Source organism: Castor canadensis, chromosome 6 (genome assembly GCF_047511655.1).
Source record: "Castor canadensis chromosome 6, mCasCan1.hap1v2, whole genome shotgun sequence".
In the NCBI taxonomy this organism is placed as follows: Eukaryota; Metazoa; Chordata; class Mammalia; order Rodentia; family Castoridae; genus Castor; species Castor canadensis.
In genome coordinates this window covers 61,680,861-61,704,278 of record NC_133391.1, presented here as the reverse complement: position 1 = coordinate 61,704,278, position 23,418 = coordinate 61,680,861, and positions in this window count along the sequence as shown.

The following is a 23,418-nucleotide window of genomic DNA, read 5'->3' as shown; positions in this document are numbered from 1 at the left end:
CTCTGTAAGGCAAAAATAGCGAGTCCCAAGACAAAGGCACCAAAATTCAACCTCAAAACTTAAAGGAATATTTCCTAAAATAACAAGTCCAAATCTTGTGTGGTGTTTTCACACTCATAACTCATACCATTCATCTGGGTCTTACAAATGTTAAAACTCTTGTTTTCTGTGCTCTCTGTCTTGTCCATCCACATCAAGTGAACACTTTCCTTCCACTGAGCCATGCACTAGAACTTCTGGAGTCCAGCTGCTGAGTAACAGCAAGGGCCTGGCTGAAACAAGACTGTAGGAATATGGTTCGTCAATGCCTCAGGCCTCCACCAATACAGAGGCAACCAGGATGGGCCTTGGCAGGGAAGCCCACTGGGGTGAGAAGAACAGAGGACAGGCTGCTCTTTCTTTCTGCACTCTTGCACCTGTGTCTCTATCCAAGATGGTTTGTAGTGACTCCAAGTGCTGACTCTGCTGTTGCTGAAGAACAGAGAGGGGAAAGTGTTACAGAGAGTGATTGATTGAAATTCAGAGCACTTTGCAGAATGATTTGTTTGACATTCCCAGTAGGAAGCTCTTGTTTGTTGAACTTATTATTCATTCATGTATTCATGAAAAAAATACAATAAATGCATAATCTCTGCATAGTGCCTCAATGATCACATTGAAATGAACCCAGAGCTTTGCAGTGCTAAGCAAGGTCTTTAGTTTGCAACAGAACAGTTTTCCACTGCAATATCATTAACTTTGTCTAGAGTTTACATTATGCTTATAAATCAGCAAGGGAAATTTAACCTGCATTGTAATTTAAGGTTATACAGAGAATCACACATTAAAAATGCATATGCATAATAATAACTTCTTGTGTGATTTTTTTTTTTTGGTTTTTCTTCCTACTGAGTGATTTAACAATTACTATGTTAAGATGTAACTGAGTCTGTTCAGTAAATGTTTGTGTTTTGACTTTTTGACAACTAGAATACAAGCCAGGGGAAATGCAGAAATTATTTCCAACATCCATGGGTAGCTTGAGAAAATGACTATTTAAGTAAGCTATTAGTGTAGGGGAAACATGGTACATTATTTGGCAAATAACTGCTGTTAAATGCTGTGTTTTATAAAGAACAACTTTACTAGGCCTAGAACAGCCAGGTCAAGGTGTTATAATGGCATGTTCTAGCTGTTTACATATACAGCTACACTGGTGACCGTCTCTGTCCTTCCTTCTGAGGGCAAGTCTGGGACTATAAGAAAAGGCTATCATAGCACAGTGATCTCTTTTCAGAACAGAGTGCTCCTTTCAGCTGTCAGAAGATCAAAAGGAATTCAAGAACCCCATCATATCTTCTCTCACTCCTCAATTTTCCCCATTATGATCTCTTTGATTGTCAAACACTCCTATACAAGCTTCTGTATCTCCTAGAATATTCTTAGAAAAAACATATTCTACCAGATCTTTATCCTGCTGCCCATGGTTAAAGTCAACTGCCAACAGTAGGCTTCACTCTAATTTCAGGGTTAAAAGAACCCAAGAAGAGAAAGCTATCACCTGAAGTGCTTTCTGAAGCCTGGGAAGTCAGACCCTGGAGGTCTTTGGAAACTCTAGCCATGTTTCTCTATTTTATTCATGTCTCTAAAATATCTCCAGAACTTTAACACTTGAATACCTCAAGTATTCAATAATCCAGAATCCCTCTAGCCCCTCACATACACTATTAGGACCTCTACCCAAATTCTTCACCAATACTAATTATCTCACCTGCTATGATTTAGATATGCTTTGAGTATGTCTTCAGAAATTTCATGAGTAGGAAGGTTGGTCCCCAGTATCATGATGTTGGAAAATGCTGGAACCTTTACGAGGTGAGGCTTAGAAGGAAGGTGATTAGGTCATTGGGGTACCACATTCAGAAGTGTTTAATATAATTCTGGAAGGACACAAGTTAGTTCCCATAAGAAACAGTTGTTAATAAAAGAGAAAGTCTGATCCTGAGTCCTGGTGGCTTCCTGTCTTGCCATGTGACCTTTCCTTCTCACACACCCTCTTACCGTGATGCTATCCACCATGTTGTGATATAGCCAGAAGGTCCCCAACAGAGCTGAGAAGATATAGTATGCTATTGAATCTCCAAAATTGGGAGCTCAATAAACTTATTTTCTTTGTAAAGTACTTAGCCCCAGGCATTTTGTTACAGAAACAGAAAATGGACTAATGCACCCCCACTTTTTGGTTCTTTATAATCTTACAACTTTGCAACATGCTCTTGTTTAAAATTCTTCTTCTCATACCCATTGCTACCACTAAAACTACCCGCATATATTTGGAGTGAATATATACCTTATGCTCTTCAATAATATATTGCTCTACTATTTTTCCATTTTCAAAAAACTTCTCTAGTCAACCTTGTGTTCTCATCTTCCCCTCGGCAGCAACATCCCAAGACCATTCTGCCTTCAGTATTTGCATGTCAATACACCAAACTGCTGAAATAATTTTCCTGAAAGTCAGTTTTCATTATATTCCCCCAAAGTCCATAAACATTGCATTGCTTCTCACTATCTTCAGTTTCAATTAGCCCTCAAGACATTCCTCAAAATTCTTTACTGCACCCCTCTTTCTTCTCAACATTGCACACAACTTTCCATTCTTACCTGTATGTTTTGCATGCGTTGTCCATATTTTCCTAAAATAAAATTTTGTCTTCAGCCACTATATAGGAGACTTAAAGACTACATTTAAAAAAAACTTAAATAATTGATATTTAAGGAGCACTCTACCCAACAAGAGCAGAAAACAAATTCTTTTCAAATGCACATAGCATTTTACTAAGATAAATCATATTCTGGGCAATAAAATAAATCATAGTAGATTTAAAAGGATTCAAGTCATATAACATATTTTTCTGCAACAGGGAATTGTTTTAAAACTTGACAAGCAGAAAACTTGAAATATTTGGAAGTGTAATGACACATTGCTAAATAACCATGGTCAAAGAAAAAAATCACAAGGGAAATTAGAAAGTATCTTCAACTGAATGAAAATTAAAACACAACATATCAAAATTCATATGCAGTAAGTGCCTAAAGATTAATTTATAGCCTTCATTAAAAATGAAGAGGTAAACCTATATTACCACTTTAAGAATATAAAAAAGGGGGGCTGGTGGTGGTGGCCCATGCCTATAATCTCAGCTATGTGGGAGGTGAAGATTGGCAGGATAGTAGTGTGGGGCCAGTTGTGGCAAAGAGTTAGCAAAACGCTATCTCAGCAAACAAGCTGTAATCCCAGCTATGTGAGGGACTGAATTAAGACCATCACGGTCTAAGGCTGGTCCCGGGGTAAAAAACACAAGACCCTATCTGAAAAATAACTAAAAGAACAAGAGCTGGAATGTGGCTCTACCTAAATTCAAGCCCCAGTACCAATGTTAAAAAAAGAAAAGAAAACAAAAGAGGAAGAGGAATAACTAGACACAAAGCACACAAACAAAAATAACATAAAAAGACAAAAGCAAAATGTAAAATATACAAAACAGAAATAGAGAAACTCAGTAAGCCAAACTTCTGTGGGAAGTTTGCTAATATACTTGTAGCAGACTGATAAGGAAAAACAGAAAGAAAGCAAAAATTACCAATAGCAGAAAGAAAAGGGAACCTGGCTACGGACAATACAGACATTAAATAATATAAAATAACATTATGGAGAACTCTATGCCAGTAAGTTTAACACCTTACAGGAGATGGATAAATTCATTGCAACACAAAACATATGAAAGTTTACTTAAAAAATAGTAACTCAAATAGTCCCATATCTATGTTTTTAAAATATAGTTAGGAGCTTCTCAAAAAGAAAACTCCAGGTTTTGGAGAGCTCATTGATGTGTTCAACTGGACCTTTACAGAAGAAATGCTACCAAGTCTCAGCACACACTTGTAGAAATTATGAGAGGGAATACACTTTCATCTCCAGCGATACTCTGTTGCTAAAACCAGAAAACAATATTAACAGAAAGGACAGTGACAGAGCAATATCCCTCATGAACCTAGAAACATACATCCTAAACAAAATTTTCTAAATTAAATAAAAAATATGAAAACAAAAATGAATAATCATGACCAAGTAAGTTTATCACAGAGATGCAGTGTTGTTTTAACAGAATAAAATCAACCAAGGTAACATATCATTTAAGTAAATTAAAACAGAAAATTTGTGTGCTGATTTTAATAGATACATGAAAGGCATTTGACAAAATCCAAAATATCGTGTCATAATAAAAATGCACAAGATGATAGAAGGAACAAAAGGGAACTTCTTCCACTTGATAAAGAGCCTCTCTTGAAAACCTACACTTAATGCTGAAACACTGAACTCTTTACCCTTCGAAAAAAAAAAGTTTTACTAGAGTTCTCAGCAAATATAAATAAGGCAAGAAAAAAATACAATGGATAAAGGGGAAAAAGTAAAGTGATCATTTTTTGAAATAACATGGTTATCAACATAGAAAATCTTATGTAATCCATAAATGATAGCATTATGATGTAGAATAGTTATGTTAAGTAAGAAAGAAATGGAATGAGAAAGGCCTCTCTGAGGAAGTGAGATCAGAGGTGAGATCTAAAGGGTGGGAAGAGACTGTCTGAAAGAGCCAGGGAACATGTTCTGGATAATAGAAAGAGCAAATGCAATGCCCTGAGCAAGAAGTAAAACAAGGGACAAACGCAGAACAATTATTTGAATGGAAGATCAAAAATTGTCAAAATCAGCAAATTATATAATTCTACCTAGTTAACCCAAGACAAGCAACTTTCCAAATGCTCACAGAAATGAAAGAATGTAGGAGTGTGGTCATACAGGCCAACAGCACAGTGGGTCAATAGCAAAGATCATCAGAAAGTTTTTGCCTGGTTTCTTCCTACGTCTATCATAGCCACAACCTACTACTTAACTTCTCTGTATCTCAGCCTCTTCATCTCTCCATCTTATTGAGTTGGTTTGAGAATTACATGTCTCAATGTATAAAGAACACTGTGCCAGGCAAATAGTAAAGCTTATTCAGTGTTAGGTATTTTTTTCTTATACTTTTCTTTGACTCTTGAACAATTCAGACTATGAACAAATGTACTCCTTACAATGCCAGAAAATATTGTAATAGGCCATGATTTAATCCTAAATACTAGCACCATGTGAAGTGAGGAAAATTATAAAATATATAAGGAAGACTACAACACTTTACAGAAGGTCACATAGTAAAAACCAAACAAATTGGTAACTGCATTTCAGATTTCAAGTCTTGACTTTATAAAGGTGTCACTTTTCACCCAAATTAACCCACAACTCAATGCAACCACAACCAAAATCCCATTGTAACATTTTATAGGACTTCATAATATTGATCATAACATCCACCAAAAAGAGTATAGAAAAGAGACTTGCCCTAACAGTACTGTAATTATGACGATACTACAGTAATTAAAACAGTATGAAACTTGAGCAGGAATGGAAAAATAAAATAAAACTAGAGTTTAGAAAATAGATTTGGTATCAGTAATAGTTAGTAATTAAAGACAGCATTTCAAGTCACTCAGAAAACTGAACAGAATTTTAGCTATTCACTTAAAACCTAATTATGTTAAATATCTTATATAATTCACAAAAATTAATTCCACATGAAATGGCCAACAATGAATTTTATACAAGTGAAAAAATAAAATATTTTTAATATCCTGAGAAAAATCTTTCCTGAGCCAGTCATAAAATCTAGCAAGCTTAAAGGAAAGATAGACAACGTTACTTAATTTTTTTAAGTTTATGTTGTAAAAGATAGGTTTGTGGGATTGAAAAGATTAGAAAGGGATTGAAAAATTATATGTAATATCTATTAAAGGCAAAGAAATACAAACTTAAAATATGATAAGTCAATAAAAGCACACAAAAATCATAACCACAAACCACAGGGAAAATACCCTCAAATTGCCAATAAACTTGAAAAAAAAAAAGACTCAATCTTATTGGTTGTTTGGGAAAGCCAAATTAAAATAACAATTATATTCCATTTTCACACATTAGTTTTGACAATAATTAAAAGAATGACTAACAACAGTTGGCAAGGGTGAGAGTGAATGTGTTTCCACGGACATTGAGAGGTTATATACACATACTGTTTGAAGATCAATTTGGCCATATCTCTCAACAGTTTAATATGCACATACACTCCAGCCCAGAATTGTATTCTTAGAATCCTGTAATAGCTCAGAAATGTCTAACGTGTGTATAATAGTGAGGCAATACTAATTGAGATCAAGTACGCATGAGGACTTCGTAGTATGGAAACTCTATGTTCAAATCCTATTTCTGACTCTTATTAGCTCTGGGACCCTGGGGTAAGCTGCAAAATCTCTGAACCTCAATTCTACCTGTAAAATGAGAATGATGATAGGAATAGCAATCATTTATAAATTCATTGGAAATAAAGACATAAATAATTCCTGTGAAAGCCTTAGATAGCCATAAGCCTTCAATCAAAAACTTTTCTTCATCCTCTGTAATATTTCCCAGCTCTTCAAACAGTACCTGCCATATAGCAGGAGTTTCCTAAATATTTGCTAAGGAGTTTCATATATCATTTCTCTTCCATGCCTTATTTCCTCTGAGATACAGTTTCGGTGGTAAAAGCAGTCATTGCCAGCCCCAGATGCTCCAGGTGCACATGCCACCAGAACAGGGCTTCAGAGCCTTCAGAGGTTATCGTCACTGAAGAAAGCCACCTGGTCGAGGGCTGCACCCCTTGCACAAGGCAGTCCAAGAGAAGTGACTCACTAGCATGAAGACTTAAAAGTCTGGCCCTCTTGCCTGAGCTGGCAGAGCACTGAAAAGCTCTCCCTCGAGGCAATTTAGCAGCTCAGTCTGTCGCTCTGCAAACCCTTCCCTCCCACCTGTATGGCCAATCCCTGGGAAGCCCCTAGTGCTAATCTCAGAGTTGACTTTTGAGGAGCCCACCTATGGCAGTCTCTATGGCCCAAATCTAAATTAGTACATGATCCTATATGTAATATCACATCAGTTCCCTTCATAACAATTAGTGTCTCCTTAACTAGGATATAGACTAACTATGGATTCTGTCCAATTATAATTTTCATATTTTATTATGGAATTTTAAAAATAATTTTGATTTTTTAAATAGTATTCACCTTGATTACTGAGATTCTTGGTGCCTCCCTAAATTCTGTAACTTAGGCAAGTGCCTCATTCACCTCATCCTGGTCCCAACTCCAGGAGGAACCACACATTTTTAACTCTTGTTTTGTGTTTTGTGTTCATTTTTGTCACACCTAAGGCAATGCCTGACATAGTAATCACTCTAAAGTATTCATTAAGTGAATAAATGAATGAATTAACTGCAAGGATTTTCATTGCAATGCCATTTGTGATAGAAAAAATACAAACATTAACTAGCAAGTAAAAGTTTAAGTTGTAATATTTATATTACATCATACTTATATTATACCATATAATTAAAAAAATAAAACATGAACATGAGAACACTAACATATTGACAAGTTAAAAAGCAAACTGGAGAATAATGTACATATTATGTTCTCATTCATAGATGACAACCTGAATGGACATGCACTGTATCATGACAGAAGGAACAGACATGCAGTTACCTTTAGGAAAAAGAGTGGAATTGTGAGTTTTGAGGAAAGATGTAAATACTACAGTTTATGTAATTCTGAATTCTTTGGATTTTTCAGGGCTTTACATGCATATATTGGAAGTTATTTTCACTTTTTAAAAATTTATAAATGTTTAACTGTGGGGAGCAGAGTATGAGAGGCCTGTGATGTCAAATAATCTAGGCTGAGATTTGGCACAGCCCCAGCCACAGAAGAGAGGTAAAAGGGGAGATGCAGCTCAGCTGCTTTTCCTAAGTTGTTTAAAGTAGGTTTCTCCTGTTATAATGTCACACCCAGCCCCGAGAACCTTTGCTCCACCTTCTTGTTTACCACTGGATATAAAAGACTCTCTGAAGGAGGATGCAAAGGTTTTTTGGATAGAGGCTTTTTAATGAGGGATTTTGATTGGCTGATAATGGTGCTGGCTGGTGTTTCTCCACCAGAGCAGCTTTCTGCACTGAGAACTTTATACATGGGCTTTAGAAAGGCTAAGCTAAAGAGAACATGGGACAGTGCAAGTCTGATGAGACAGTGCAAGTCTGAGGGAAAAGACTCTAAGAGAGATTATGCCAAAGAAAGCTAAGAGAAAACATGGGACAGTGCAAGACTAAGGAAAGAGACTTTAAAGAACAGAAAAGAAGACTTTAGAAGCAAGGTTTTAAAGAAAGACTTTAGAAGCAAGGCCTTAAAGAATAAGAGAACAGAAGCATAAGTAAGAGAAGAGATTAATAGAGATAAGAAGCAATGAGACTGTTGTGCATCTCCATCCGCGTGCCCAGCACACCTGATCCCACCTTTTGGGTGTCTGTCTATCCTTTGTCCTTTCTGCATCTCCAGTCACTCCTGGTTAGGTTCAGTAGCGACAGGAGCAAGAGAAAGCTTGCTTCAGTTTGCTGTCTCCAGGAGGCCTTCCTTATGGTAACATTGCTGAGTTCCACTTTATTGTAAGCCTCTCAGCAAGGTGCACTGGACCCCACTTGTTTGCACTGATAATGTTCAAATGACTCACACCTATGTCTACTGCCTCTCTCCCTCCAAATTGAAAAGCTTATTTGAGGAGTTTGAGACAATATTTCTATTTCTTATACCTTTCCAATAATAGAATTTAATTGTATCTTAACCTGAGTTGCATCTGACCTTATAGATGTGAGACCACATTGTTCTTTCTCATTGTGTTTGAATATAGCAGACAAATGTGCCACTATGGCAGGTCTCCTATGTACATGTCTCTTCTGTACATGCACGCAAGTATAATCATCACTTAGCTGAATCAAAGTTATAAAACAATTACAGGCCGTACTTAGACATTCCACAGGCTACCTTCCCCTGCAATTTTCTATGTACCAAAATATGCTAAAATTAAAACAGTATCACAGAATACCCATGTAATACCAAACTTTAAGAGAAATGACTATGATAAAACATTCAATCAATGATGTCATCAATCACTATTATCTATAAAATTTTCAGAAACTATCAAGTCAGATTAAAGCAGCAGAAAAAAAAATAGTAGATTTTTAGTGAGGTGTCTTATGCAATGGTTTTCTTTCTAAGTCCTGACTTGGAGAAGGTTCAGTGTGCTCTTTGGGATCCTGGATTCCAAGTGGAGTGGATAGGGAGGTGCTGCTAAGAATGGCTCTGAAAATTTGGAAAAGGCCAAGTAACAAAATCATTTCCCTAGAACGAAGACCGTGGAGATTTATCCTTAGGTTTCTCTTTGTAAATTTCCTGCAGTTTCTGCATATATTGGATGACATTATAACACTTTTCTTGAAAGTGAACTGATGTTTGTACACAGCCAAAAGTGAATAGAGTAAACCTTAACAAGAATTTAAATCTCAGAATGCAGAATCACTCAAGTTAAAGTCCTGTCTAATGTTACCTGTTGACACCACACTGAATTTGGGGATCATTTGCATTTAAGATGTCATTGCTCCCATGCTTGCATTCTGATTGAGATCCTGATATTCTTATTTACAGACTGCAAAACTATTTGAGTTCTAAAATTTGGATTGGAGGATGGGAAGAGGAAGAGTGTATTCAGAAAAGGTAAGTAAGGAGATTTTTTTTAAGCCTGCATCTGAAAGTTATAAATTTTAAAAGCTCATTTTAACTTCCAACTAAAACTAATCATCTTTATTTAAGGTTCTTATTAAAAATGAATATGATGCAGCTGCAAGTGTGGTAAGCTTAACAGAGATTCCAAGGAGAAAAACAGTCACAATTCTCTGATTTACAATGAAGTAAACATGCATCAACTTCTTTCTCCTTTAAAAAAGAAATCACTCTGCATTTACCACTTATTCATTATTCATCATCATTTAGTACTTCTCCAATAACCAGAATTTCTTTGTGCACTTTCTGTCTCCTTCCTCAAGGTCACTGACAGTGGAGATGAAAAATCAACACAATTTTAAGCTTGAAGAGAACAGATAGCATCCAGCATGTCATGTAATCACTACAGTCCAATTCTGCTTGGGACACTCCACACCCAATGTCAACTCAAAGGAATGCCGAATTGTTTTCATAAGAATTGGTGCATACTTCAGCTGGAAAGTCAGAAGAACCATAGCAATAATAACGTCCAGATTAGTTCACAGACTGTTGGAACTCATGCTTTTGTCATCAAATAAAAAGGATGAGAAGATCATGCTTTAGATGAATCTGTCTCATAGGAGTGTATTCAAATCATTTACTAAGGCTGGGATTACAGTTTAGGACTGAGAGTTGCTTTAAGTTCTTTCCCCCCTACAAAATTCAAAATATTAATTGATATATTGGAACTCTCCATTGGAAAGATAATGATTCAATGGATGAATTCATAAATAACAGTCCAGAAAACATTTCTAAATTTTTCTGACTCCCTTCTTCACCACAGAATCCTGAAGTTAAATCTCAAGGAATGAAGAGCGACATGCATCATGTCTCCAGAAACTGATTGTATTTTTTCTTGTTTTTTCTTTGTTGGGTGGGTGGGGGTACATTGTGGCATTTACAAAAGTTCTTACAATGTATCAAATATATCATACTTGAATTCACCTCCTGCACTGGAAACTGATTTTAAAGTACTGACTGTTTCCTGGGCACTTCTACCTCTATCATTTATGGAACTAATTTGAAAAGCATGATTTAGAAACAATACAGGCTTTGGCATCAGAAAACCGTGGATTTTGTACCTTTCATCTTTCTCTTCTCCAGCGAAGAATTTACCTTTTTTGAGCCTTACTGCCTCACGTGTAACATGGCAATACTAGTATCTTGCTCACAGTATTTGAGGATCAAATGAGGTGTCTACACAGTAAAGACATAATACAACTTGTGCATGAGGTTACTCAGAAGGGCTGCTTTTTTCCCCATTACTTACTTTTTGTATGATTGTACCTTTCCACAGCATGGCATATTTTCTCTATAGCAAGAGTACCAGTGGCACTGGCCAGGCTAAGAAAGCTCCATAAGTATGAAGCAACATCCAGGCTATTTGATGTGTGAATTGAGACTCTGAATTACCAAGGCTGGACAACATCACTGACTTAGTGAGGACCCAACCCTTTGAAACCCAATTCACATTTATCTGCTCAAACTAAATAACTAATTGGGTAAATTATTGGGGGGGGTTGTTAAAAAAGAAATTGCTATTAAACAAATACAACTTTGATCAAATGAACTAAGCATCTATGGTTTTTACTTTATGTTTTATGCAGAAATGTATGTTTCAATCATATCTGTAAATTAGTGCTAGGTCTGCTAATGAACTACTTTGGAGTTTGTTTTTTCAAGTATTCTTATTTACAAAATTGTGATATAAGCTTGCTGCTTAGAATAAAATATCAAAATGCCAGTTTTAAAATATTGAAACTCTCCATCTATTGGGAAGAAAATAAATATCACCAATAACTTCATAAATAATACAACCCAGAAGACATTTCTATAAATTTCTTCCTCTCTCCATTCTCACTGAACTATCACCTTACTTCCCTGAGGCATTTGAAAGAGTGACCAGAGTATCAAAACTGAAAGTGAAGCAAGGTAAGCAAAAATGAGACAGCTGATTCCTCTGGAAAAGAAAAGTGTCAGCACTTGCCAACAAGCACATGAAAAACCAAAACTTCTACAGGGCTCTTGACTTTACAAATACCAAAAGAAGGGGACAGGACATGTGTTAGCCACCCAAAACCCCTCATTAAAAGTGGTTTGACTTACAAAAGATGAACTATTACTAAAAACAGTTTAAAAAAAAAAAAAACCCTTTTCAGGCCAAACACCAAAGCCTGTCTGACATGGAGCCACAGCGTGCCACTAAAAATGATGTGCTTCCTGCCCAGGAAATGGTACACGTGGCAAGAGCTGACTGAGTGGAATGGTAGTATAATGCAGGCTCTGAAGGCTGCTCTATTGTGTAGTTGTTTGGGAACAGCTGTCTATACTGGCTACAGAATTTCTCACAGGGATGTTATATCATCTGAGGGCTTCAAGTTCTGTTCACCTGAAAAATACAGTCTACAATGTGGGAAAAGCATACATCAGCATGACCACGACATCTCCACAAGGTGAAAATGCCTCCAGTAAAGAATGACACACTGATTGAAGCACTCCTGTCTACACTTGCCTCCTGTGGGCTCCAAGGACCAATACACTCTTTCAGAGAAGCATATTTGGGTCTTATAGGCAGACAAAGCTCCTAGAACTGATTATTCAGTCAAGTTCCCAGGTGCTCTTAGCACTTGTTTCATATTTTTCAATTTGAAGGAATGTACTACTTATTTAGAAATCTCCTGTCTCCCAGAAATATAATCCATCTACAAAAATATCACATCAGCAAAAAAATAAAATTAAATGTCTTCCTATTTACCTTTTCAGTGTCCTATACAATGATGTATGTCTAATAACTAGGTGTCCATCTAAAAAAATTATTATTCTGTGACACTATTCTCACTTGTCACAGTGAATAACTCAGTAAAACGCTGCTGAGTCCAGATCTCAAACTCCACCTGTTCTGATAGCAAGCATCACAATAAGGTTCATCCTTAGACATCTGTGTTTAGATCTAAGACTGATGCACCAAGAGAGGTAGGCATAAAACTTCCAATTGTTGGGATGGATTTTAGCTCTGGTTATAAGTTCTGATATATTTGTAAATTTACAGTTTTTACCATGTCATTTGGTATTATCACTTGGAAAGTAACACTTATTCTAATGTTATAAATTGTCCTGACACTCTTGCCAATGACTCAGACTGGAGTTAGAAGGATCCTCAAATAAATTGATACTCTTTAGAACTGACATTTATGCCTACTCTACCTTTTTCTATAAACATGTGAAATTTGGAGGGAGTTAAAACAAACAAAAGTGAAAACCTACATGCACAAATTGAAATAAAGGGAAGTCTGGGTGACAAGAAGTGGTGTCACCTGGTAAAAAGATTCAGTAGACTGAATCACACTCTCTTTCCTTTTGACTCTAGGCACTGTCCTAGGCCCATGGATACAAGGGTGGATAATTACACTAAATCCTTACTCAGAGGCCTCTTAATTTTATTTTTATTTTTATTTATTTTTATTTTTCTATTTTTTTATTGGTGGAGGAGGTGGTCAACGATCCCACCACCTCTTAGTTAATTTTAAAAGAGAGAGAGAAGGAGAGAGGAGGTAAAGCAAAAGCAAGGACATTTAGAGACAGACAGCTGAAGAGTTAGGAAAGAAGCAAGGAAGGAAATGTGCATCTTCTTCCACAGGATACTAGGAGGATGTGAAGAGTTAAGTATCACACAGAGAAACTCACACCTTTCACATCCTGCCTCAGAAAATCACATGGTATTACTTTCTTCAATGAATGGGTCCATCTCTCATAGTTGACTTAAAACCTGTGAGCAGGCTGGTGGAATGGCTCAAGTGGTAAGAGCACCTGCCTAGCAAGCATGAAGCCTCGAGTTCAAACCCCAGTGCCGCCAAAACAAAACCTGTGAGCATTGTTTGTTAACATAACCAGATTGTCTTGGAACAGGGCAGGAGCTCAGGGCTCTCTCCACTCCCGGCCCCTCCCCTCCAACAGGTGCATGCATCATCAGGCCAGGCCAGAGCAACTGCTTGGCCTGAACAATGAGGTGCCAGACTTTGTGCCACAATGCACAGGAATGCCATACATCTCTGGGTGCCTAGTGGAAATGGAGGGTCCTCCTCAGAAGACCCTAAGTGTAGTTTATACTGCTTTGCTGCTGAGATGGACTCCAGGTTCTCCCAAGAAGCTGATTTCTAGGACATCATGGCAGTGAGCTCGTTAGGCAAAAATTCTTTCCAACAGAAGTATCCAAACCTTAACAGAACAATTTTTCCTTTTCACTAGAGTACATGGTATTTGTGTGGTCATTGCTCTCAGGTGAGGTATTCTAAGATATGTGTGAACCTTCAGAGACATATGGCTACTTCTCATAATGAAGAGAGAAAACTAAACATTCTTAAATGTCTTCTCAAGTCCCTGTGCATAGAAACCATGTTGGTTACAGTCTATATCAAGAATATCATTCACATTTTCATTCAATCACCAATAAGTTTAAATAGCTGCTATGTGCCAGGCGTTGTTCTAGATGCTGTGATGCCTGGGAACAAAATAGACCAAGATTCCTGCCATCATGGATCCCACTGTCTAGCAAAGTGATGCTAGACTTAGGACAAAGATGACATTACAAGAGACAAAGGATGAACCAGTCAATAAATGGTACTGGGAATTGTTTAATCCATTTGGGATAAAATAAATTAGATACTTACACCATACTGGATACAAAAATCAATAATTTCAGGTAGAAACTTTCAATATAAAATATAAAAGGATATCTGTAGGAATTTAGAGTAGTAAAGAACCTCTTAAACAGGACATAACCCAAATCCATATTGCTATATTTGACTGCATAATAATAAAAACTTCTGCAAACACAACAGAAACCAAGTCACTGACTGGGAGAAGGCACAGAACCAGGAGTTTGTATTTCAGAACAAGAATTAAAGCCTAATTTTTAAAAATAGCAGAGAACATGAGCAGCAAGAGAAAATCTGGGTAACCAATAAACTTACAAAAAGAAGTTCAACCCCTAAAGCTACAAGGAAACGCAAATTAAAATAGCAATGAGATATAATGTTATAGCCCTTAATTTGGCAGACATTTTAAAGTCATACAGTATCAAGTGTTGATGAAGATGTGGAACAATAAGACTTCTCAAACACTGCCTAGGAGAAAGGAAAATGGTACAGCTATGTCACAGGGGAGCTGGGTAGTACTGCACTTAGTAAACCTAAAGATGTGGAACTTGCACTCTGCCTATTCCTCTGGAGAAATTTGCTCACTGCATGAGGAGATCTACATGAGAATTTTTTTAGCAGCACTGTGCGTGAGAGCAAAAGCTGGGAAACAGGTTACATGCTCAGTAACCAAGAGCTGGATGTGACATTTTCAATAATTGAAAAGTGCCCATATTAAATGAATAAATTGGAGTGATATTAATATGGTTATATATATATAACATAGTTATTATATATAGTACACATACTATGTATATTTGTGTATGTGTGTGGAAGTAGAGATTGTGCCAAAAATATTTTTGAAAACTATTAAAATGAAAGATGCTGAATTAATGATGTTAGAAATGTCTATTTTGAGATCATAGGAATAGGGTTAGGAGAAAAGATATAGCTACCAAAAGACAAAATTAAAAGAAGTTTAGTTTAAAGACCTAACAGGTTTTTATTTGCAATTCTAAAATTGGGTGACAATTCATTCTATAAATTTGATGAGTTTCCAATGAGCTGAACAGAGAAGGTTGGCTTTCTAGACAAAAGCACACTAAAGAAAGCAGAAACTGGGAATAAAAATAAAACACATTGCACAAGTAACTCCATCCTGGTTTGAGCTGGTCTGCCACGGCCTGTTGCAGGGCATGACTATGAAGTGTGGCCTTTATTTAACACACCCATTCTCTTTTTTTTTTTTTTTTTTCTTTTATTATTCATATGTGCATACAAGGCTTGGTTCATTTCTCCCCCCTGCCCCCACCCCCTCCCTTACCACCCACTCCACCCCCTCCCGCTCCCCCCCTCAATACCCAGCAGAAACTATTTTGCCCTTATCTCTAATTTTGTTGTAGAGAGAGTATAAGCAATAATAGGAAGGAACAAGGGGTTTTGCTGGTTGAGATAAGGATAGCTATACAGGGCATTGACTCACATTGATTTCCTGTGCGTGGGTGTTACCTTCTAGGTTAATTCTTTTTGATCTAACCTTTTCTCTAGTTCCTGGTCCCCTTTACCTATTGGCCTCAGTTGCTTTAAGGTATCTGCTTTAGTTTCTCTGCATTAAGGGCAACAAATGCTAGCTAGTTTTTTAGGTGTCTTACCTATCCTCACCCCTCCCTTGTGTGTTCTCGCTTTTATCCTGTGCTCATAGTCCAATCCCCTTGTTGTGTTTGCCCTTGATCTAATGTCCACATATGAGGGAGAACATACGATTTTTGGTCTTTTGAGCCAGGCTAACCTCACTCAGAATAATGTTCTCCAATTCCATCCATTTACCAGCGAATGATAACATTTCGTTCCTCTTCATGGCTGCATAAAATTCCATTAACACACCCATTCTCAATGCTTACTGTAACTTTCTGTTTCTTTAAAGCTATATAAAGCAAAGACAGTAAAATCTTAAGTTTTAATAAATCCAATTGGTAGATATGTGGATGCATATCTACAAATGTGAAATTTTTCATAAGGACAGTATAGATTTTTAAATAAGAAAAAAAATAAGGCATGGTGGATCATGCCTGCAATCCAAGCACTTGGGAGTCTGAAGCAGGAGGTTCATAAATTCGAGGCCACCCTGGACTACATAGCAACAGCCTGTCTCAAAACCCAAAATAAAAATACATAAATAATTTAAGAGAAAAAGACTAAATAATATTAGATAAAACTTTCCTTTCTACCTGAAACAAAGCAAGAGAAATTGAATAACATGGGCTCATCCTATCTACCTCTAACATACTAATTAAAAGCCTCAGGCCGTCCTCACTTCTCCCTGCCCCCATTCCCAGCACACCATTCTCTGCTTGTCACTGCAGCTATAGTCCCCATCAGCCACTGCTAGAACATGTGGAGAACCCACCTGCAAGAGGCTGCAAGCAGGACAGGAAGTGGACTGCTAAATACAGGCCTTGTAGTCACTACACTGACAATATTCACTAGCCATTCTTTGCCTTTTGCTGTGTTTGCCATTCTCATTTTGTTGCATTTTTTAAAAAATAAAAAGAATCAAAGTATTATGATCTTGCCCTGAGAAAACAGACATCATTCATTATGGCAGCTTATATGGTAGAAACACAAAATGACACAATTAAATCACGGCCTGCCCTGCTTCCTCTTAGAAATGTTTGTTGACTATATCTTAAACTTTTTTTTGAAGAGTAGCTTAATTTATTCACTTCAATTTCCATAGCTAATAAGTTCATGTGTCATCTTGTCTTAGGCACTTCACACCTCTTTCTTTGTGAAATATCACACCTTTATAAAAGCAAAGAAATCTGCACAATCTTATTTTCCAATTTATATTCATCATTTGTCTTGGCCAATAAAACTTAGGGTTTAAACACAAATCATTGTTTTACTACATTATATTAGTATACAGTATATCTTTCAAAGATGAGGTTCTTAGTACAAAAAGATCAGACAGCTGTATAGTCTTTTTATAGTCAGACTTCTCCATTTTTGTTTCACTTTTTATTTTTTACTTTTGATCAGCAAGAACTCTATCATGTGTACGAATCACCTGGGGACCTTGTTAAAATGCAGATTCTAATTCTGTAAGTCCAAGGTGGGGCTTGAGATTCTGCATTGCTAACAAGTTCCCAGGTGACACCACGCATCACCTTTGAGCAGCATGAAGCCCAACTACACTTTTCAAGGATGGATACACAGTGTATTTTCTGACCCCTTGTGTATTTGAGAATGCCTTTCTATTGTTTACACGTACGGAATAACATCTTCACCAAGAACAGAATATTTGAAGCACAGACCTTTCTCTCAACTCTCTTTGATTAAATACTCTATTAATTATCTTCCAGCATTGTAGAGAATATTGAGCTTTACTTTATTTGAGCTACTCTGGATAGAGCACCAATTACTTTCCTGCCTAGAAGCTTGTGGGACATTTTTGTTTCACATAAATTAGAAATTTAAATTTAGATATTTCTACTTTCATTTAATGTGATCAGGAACACGATGGGTGGCTGGGCATGATGGCTCAAACTTATAATCCTTGCTACTTGGGAGGGGGAGATCTGGAGGATTACAGTTAGAGAGCAGACCCAGGGGAAAAAGTTAGTGAGACTCCATTTCAACAAATGTCTGGGTACTGTGCTACACACCTGTCATCCTAGCTACACAAGCACACACGAATAGGAGGATCTCCACCCAGGCCAGCCCAGGTGTAAAGCAAGATCCTTTCTCAAAAATAACCAACATAAAAAGGGGCTGGTGGGGTGGTTCAAATGGTAGAGCACCTGTTTAGCAAGTATACCTCTAAAAAAAGAAAGAGAGAGAGAGAGAGAGAGAAAGGAAGGAAGGAAGAAAAACAGTGAATTAATTTGAAATTCTAACTTTTTTCAAGCTTATGAGAAAAATACCCCTATTTATAAATAGGTTCAAAGAACTAAAAGATGTATAAATGATTAGAGGAGCAAGATAATGAGAAGACAAGCTACAAACCATGAGAAAATATTTGCAAAAGACACATCTGATAGAAAACTGCTACCCTAAATATATCAACAAATCTTTTAAAACCCAACAATAAGAAAATGAACAATTCAATTGAAAGATGGCCAAAAATCTGAACAGATGTCAGAAAGAAGATGTATTTAGTGTATACATGGTAAATGAGCACATGCAGGGATGGCTAGCATCCTATGGCATTAGTGAATTGCATTTCAAATCAATAATGGATACAACTTCACACCTGTTACAATGATGGAAACCCAAAGCACAAGACCAAATGCTGATGAGGATGTGGACCAACAGGAACCTTTTATTCACTGCTGCTGGAAATGTATATGGTACAGCCATTTTGGAATACAGTTTTGTAGTTCTTATAAACTAAGCACATTCTTTTTTTACATTTTTATTGGCATATATTAGTTATACAGAAGGATTTCATTGTGACATTTACATATGTGCTTACAACATATCCTAATTAAATTCACCCCCTCCATCATTCTCTTTCATCTCAGTCCCCCTTTTCTTAGCACAATTTCAATAGGTTTCTTTGTTCTACTTTCATATGCATACATAAAATACACCAACCATATTCTCCTTCACACTCTCCATTTGCCCCCCACATACACACTGGTACCTATCCCTGACAGGACCTGTTTTACCTTTCGGTACTTCATTTTTTATGTGTATATTGACTCTTAAATAGGGTTTTGCCATGTTATTTCACACATGTATATATTCTACCTTAACTAGATTAACCCCATCTATTACTTATTCTGCTGCTCTGCTCCCCATTACTAAACAGCTTTCAGTGCATTTTGTTATGCTATCTTCATACACAAATGTGATTTATTTTGATATTATTCACTCTCTATCATCCTCTTTTCCTCTCTTTAAATCACATTCTCTTTCTAGATATAGATAAATGTATAGAAATATAGATATAAATATATGTATATCTATACACACATTTACATGTAACAATACAATTCAGCAATTACAATACTTGGTATTTACCCAAATGAGGTGGAAACTTATGTCCACACAAAAGCCTGCATGTGGATGTTTATACCAGCTTCACTCATAGTTTCCAAGACTCAGAAACAACTAAGATGCCCCTCAACAGGCAAATAAATAAACTGTGGTATATTCAGTCATTGGAATATTATTGAATGCTAAAAAGAAATTAGCTGTCAAGGCTCAGAAAACCAAAAATCATATGTTCTCCCACATATGTGGACTTTCTAAAACAAATGCAGTAATATTATTAGGCTCGGGTCACATGCTAAGGGAAGAACACATACAGGAGGAATAGGGAAAGGTAGGAACCCCAAAACTTGAAAGTGTTTGATGTCCCCACTGCAGAGGAGCTAATACAGTAATCTTAAAATGACAGAGGTCAATATGGGAAGGTGACCAGGAAGTAGTGAAGAGATCTGGTAGAGATGAACCAATTTGGGTTGTAATACGTGGAGGCAATGCTAGGAATCTCTCTGTACAGCTAACCTGATCTCAACTAGCAAAAACGCTTTATCTTTCTTATTATTTCTTATGTCTACTCTTCAACAAAATTGGAGAAAGGGCAGAACAGGTTCTGCCTGGAAGTGAGGGGGCTGGGAGGGAGAGAGAGAGGTTGGGGGCAGAGGGGAGAAATGGCCCAAACAATGTATGCACACATGAATAAATGAATAAAGAAAAAAAAAAGAAATTAGCTGTCAAGCCATAAAAAGAAATGGAAAAATTTAATTGCATATTACTTAGTGAATAAAGCCCATCTGAAAAGACTACATACTGTGTGATTCCAGGTACACAATATTCTGGAAATGTCAAAACTATGGAGATCATAAAAGAATCAATGGGTGCCAAGGGTCCCAGGCATGGGAAAGATAAATCAGTAGAACAAAAATGATTTTTAGCACAGGAAAACTATTTTGTGTGATACAATTGTGGGTACATATCATTATATATTTGTCAAAACCCATACAATGTATACCACCATAAGTGAGCACTAATGTAAACTTTGGTCTATGGGTGATAATGATGTGCTGATGCTGGTTCATTGATTCTAACAAATGTACTGCTCTGGGGCATAGGATGTCAATGGTGGAAGGGCCAAGTGTGAGAAAGAACAGGGTATGAGGGAGCTCTCTGTACTTTCTGTTCAATTTTGCTATGAATCTAAAACTCCTCTAAAAATAAAGTACCTGGTTTTCTTAAGTAATTAAAGGGAAAAAGACACACCTCGGCCTGGGAAATAGCTCAGTGGTAAAATGCTTGCTTAATATGCATGAGACCCTTAGGTTCAATCCCCAGCACCAGAGAGAGAGAGAGAGAGAAAGAAAAGAAAGGAAGGGAGGGAGAGAGAGAGAAAGGAAGGACAGACAAAAGGAGGAAAGAAACATGTCAGTTAACATTACAGGCTGAGGGAAGGGAAGAAGAAGAATGAAGAAAAATATGAATAGAGCCTCAGACATTGTTGGGAACACTTTAATCATACCAACATATGCCAAATTAGAGTCTTGAAGAAGAAGAGGCAGAATAAATATGGGGAGAAATAATGGCTGAAAACCCCCTGAGTTTGATGAAAAACATTACTCTACAACCCAAGGATCTCAAAAAACTCCAAGTACAATAAACTCAAGGATATACATGATAGACATATCATAATTAAACTCTTTAAGATAGATAAAGAAAAAAATGAAAGCAGCAAAAGAAAAATGATTCATGATATACAAGGGAGTCTCAGTAAGGTGAACAGCAGATTTCTCATCAAAAACATGCCAGGCTCAAGATAGTGGGCTGACATAATCAACATGCTGAAAGAAAAACATTGTTAATCAGGAACTCTTTATTTACGGAAACTTATCTTTTAAAACTGAAAGAGAAATTAAGACATTCATAAACAAACACTGAAAGAATTCATTACTCTCAAAGCCATACTTCAAGAAATATTAAAGGAATTTACTCAAGCTAAATGAAAAGACACAGGAGAGAATTGGAATCCACACAAAGAAAAAAGCATTGGCAAATGTAGTTAGGTAAATATGCATATATATTTATGCATACATATAAATACAGCAAAAAAATATTTTCATAATACATTTATTCTCTTCTCTGATTTATAGGACAACTATACAAAGCAATAATCATAAAACAATTTTATTATGTAAAGATATAGTCTATTTGATAATAATCACACAAAGAAGTGGGAAAAGCTTCAACTTATATTAGTCCAGTTTTGCATGTCATTAAAACTCAGTTGGTATGCATGCAAACTAGATTGGTTTTGGTTAAGACATTGCTTATAAGTCACTGGGGAAATCACTAAGAAAATGAAGGCTGTGGTAAAAGAATAAATGTTTTGTCCCTGGTTGGGTACGCCCATAGTGTCACCCACACGTGATTAATATTATTTAGAAGATGGTCTCTGGAACTTTTGAGCAGATGAAATTTAGGTGAGATTTTGGATGTAGAATTGGTATGAATGGCTCTAAGCGTCCTTGGGTTGTTGGGATGGGGTGAAGGTATTTTTCACCTGCTATGTTTCATGAATTTGGGGGGCCATGAGCAAATTGTAGTGTATGGAATAGTGACCTTAAAATAATTTTGTCTAGGTCCTAATTCACACAACCTGTATATGTCACCTTATTTGGAAAAAGGGTCTTTACAAATGCAATTAAGTTAACAATATTGAAGTGCAATCATTCTAATAAGCATAATAGTGAGTCTCTCAATAGAAGTAGAAGAGGAGAAGGAAATGTGGTCTGAATTAGAGGTCCAATTGGAGAATGGAATCATGAGGTCTCTTCTCAAGGAACAATGGTGCTCACCAGTTGAAAGAGGCAAAGAATGGGCTTTTCCCTAGAGCCAGAGATATCTCATCCTTGCTGGATTTCAGACTTCAGGCCTTCAGAACTGTAACAGAATAATTTGCTGTTGTTTTAAACTACCAATGTGTGGTAAAGGAACTACACAGCTGTCGGAAACTTTTACACAATCCAGTCAAAAGATGGAGATTTGCAGAAGGAATTTTAAAAAGAAAAACATGATCCAACTATGTGAGACACACTTGAGACTCAAAAGACACAAAAATATGTAAAGTATAAGGATGGAAAATAATACCATACAAACAAGAAACAAGAGGGAGCTAGTGTGGCTTTACTAACAAACAAAATGTACTATAGGACAATAATTTCAGCAGAAACAAAGAGAGGCATTTTATAATAACAAATGGTAAATCCATCAGCAAATCATAATTGTAAATATATAGCCGCCTTACAATGAAAACCCAAAACACACAAAGCAAAACTGATAGAATTGAAGGGCAGCTCAAGAGTAATAGCTGGAGACTTTAATACCCCACTTGCAATAGCTGATAGAACAACCAGACAGATCAAAAAGTGTATGGAACACTTGAACAGCACTGTTAGCCAATCAGACCTAGCAGACATCTATAGAACACATACACACCATCCGACAGCAGGGTACATATTTATCCAAGAGCACTTGGAACCTTGTCAAGGATAGACCATGTGCTTGGTCATAAAAATAGCCAAAACACATTGTAAAGGATTGAAACCTTAGAAAGTGTATTCTCTGACCAAAATGGAACTAAATAGAAATCAGTACTAGAAGAAAACCTAGGTACATTACAAAGTTATAAAAATTAAACAACATATTCCTAAATAACCAAGCAACATTAAATATTTTGAGATGAATGAAAACACAACACACCAAAACTTATGGGATGCAACTAAGATATTGCTTAAAAATAAGTTGATAGCAGTAGCTCACATCTGTAATCTTAGTAGAGATCAGGAAGATCGCAGTTTGAGGCCACCCCAGGCAAAAAGTTCACAAGACCCCATCTCAACCAATGGTTGAGAAATGTGGTGCATATTTGTCATCCCAGTTACACAAAGAAGTACAAATATAAGATCTGCAGTCTAGGTTAGCCTGGGCATCTTAAAAAACAGAGAATGAGCTGGGTGCCAGGGACTTATGCCTGAAATCCTAC